The following is a 2537-nucleotide window of genomic DNA, read 5'->3' as shown; positions in this document are numbered from 1 at the left end:
TATGTGAAGGAAGATTTATCGCAGTAAAGAAAGACAATGCAAGATTTTACTTTTGAGAACAGTACAGTTGAATGACTGTCAACAAGGAAGAGGGCCGGCATCGGAGGAGGGGGCGTGCCAAAGACACCATCTTAGCACCAACATAACTGGTTTGTTCCACTTTGGAGTAAGCTGTTTGGGGGAAGAATCAGTTTTGTGTTGTGTGTTTCCTTGACTGATGAAGCCTTCCGGATGGAAGGTGAAACGTTTCAGCAAAAAAAAGAAACTGTCCAGATGACCTGACTGAAAATTGTTGGATTGTATACCTGGATTATTGAGCATAGATATTTTTTGTTCACATATGAGTTTGCTGTTGAGCCAGCTACCAAGATGCTTATAGCTCTTGACAAACCCAATCTCTACCATTCCAGGAAGAAATTTGCAAACATTCAACTTGTGGTAGGTTTCTGTTAAAAACTATACATTCAGTTTTGTTTTTGTGTTTGGCTCAAATGTGGACCAGTGAAAGCCTCTTGAATTGAAAGGAAGCTAGTAATCAGGGATGTATGGATAATGGTATCAATAGCATATCTATGTACATGAGAATTGCCTACTGCAAAGGGAATGTTACTGATATAAACATCGAAAAAAGTATGCCCCAAAATGCTTCCTTGTGGGAAACCATTGGATAGAACTAGCAGACCAGACAGAAGACCCTCCACATTCACCGACACTAGACAATCAGAAAAATAACTACTAAACCAAGCTAAACAGCTTTCAGAAAGTCCTATGTTTATTAGCCTGTCTAGCAGTATTTTATGCTTGACAGAGTCAAACGCCTTTGATAAATCAACAAATGCAGCTACACAGTATTGTTTGTTGTAAATAGAACAGATAATGCAATTAAGAACTTGAGTGTATCAGTGATGCAACTATATCCATATCTGAAGCCATACTAAAACTTATGAATAATATGAAACTCCAAATGGTACAGGAGCTGCTTGTTGACCTACTGGGCAAGATGTAGATGGATCTGTAGCAGTTCACTTCTGAGCTTTCACTGCCTTTAAAAAGTGGGATGACAGCAGAAGACTTCCAGTCTTGGAGAAGCGCATCAGTTGGAAATGAGAGATTAAAAATGCAGGAGACGGGTCTGGAATAATTTGAGCTGTTAGTTTTAGAAAACGGGGTTCCAGTGCATCCAGACCAGTGGATTTATGAGTGTCCAGGCTGAGCAGTTCTCCAAGAACCTCAGATTTCTGTATGAGCTGGAATGAAAAATGGAGGAATCCTGAGGCAGATGAGTGGATGGCAGACGACAGGAGAACTCTTTGCATGGACAACAGGCCTCAATAAATTATCTGTTGAAGTGATTCACCATTCTGGATTTGTCTGTGATAACAAGGCCATCATATTTAATAACAGTGGGCAGGCGTGAGGGAATATTTTTGTTTTCCATTATTCTGATTGTATTCCAAAATTTTTCGAGGATTGGGACTATTGGCTGTCAGTTGTTCCTGGAAATCGTGCACATATTTCTTAAAAAACTTTTATGATTGCAAGTCAGTTATTTTGTAAGAAGCTTTATATGCCACAGTGTGTTTGTTGTGGATAAGCTCAGACAGGTCAGGACTGAACCGGGGGCTGAGACCATTTTTACTCTAATCTCTTTGAGAGGGGCATGTTTGTTCACAACCACACTAACTGAGGTTTTGAAATACGCCCAAGCATCTTCGACCTCAGCTCAATTCTATGCCAGTCCACATTTTCCAGGTCATACAAGAAAGCCTGTACATAGAGAAGTAAAAAAAAAAAAGGCGTTTGAAAGTGATTAAAAGAGGATTTCTTGGCGTAGTATCTTTGCAAACACAGGCTATATCGCATTGATCACTTAGGCTTTGGCAGAACATCCACACCTGATTACTGTTTGAAGGTAGCCTGATTCAAGATGGCCTCATGGTATTAGAAATCACAAAGAAATAGCTATAATTCTGTCAATTGTACAGATATTGTGCTAAAATTTGATGTGGTTGTAGCCGAGAATCATTCATACTCATCCAGGTGTTCCCTTTTACATGAGATCTTTGGGAAAAAAAAAAAAATGTTGGAGTAAATGATGTTTGCTGAGTTAACAAAGTATCTCATGAACCACTGGGCAGATTTCAAAGAAACTTTTAAAGCAAACACTGGGTGTAAATCTACAAATATTTACTTTTGGAGTCAGTCTAATTCAAGATATTAACCGTAATAGTTATACTTAAATGTTCCATCACCACTTAATAAGGTAATATTCTGAAGGATCTGCTGTGAGATCACTCTGCCCACTGAGCAGAGGATAATCATGGCATAAATAACAAATGTCTGCTGTGTCAAATAAAGCTTGTAATTATGGCTTTGGTTATGTTTGCTACATTATTGTTGTCCCTCATTTTTCAGCATTCGCTGATGGATTGTTGATGTTCATCGCTGTTGGAAATCTGATGGCACTTTGGTGATCCATGGAAAAGTTTTTTATTTATTAAACATATCTGACATGTTTCTAAAATGTTCATATAAAA

Source organism: Nematolebias whitei, chromosome 6 (assembly GCF_014905685.2).
Source record: "Nematolebias whitei isolate Nwh7 chromosome 6, NemWhi1, whole genome shotgun sequence".
Taxonomy (NCBI): domain Eukaryota; kingdom Metazoa; phylum Chordata; class Actinopteri; order Cyprinodontiformes; family Rivulidae; genus Nematolebias; species Nematolebias whitei.
This window is presented reverse-complemented; position numbering follows the sequence as displayed.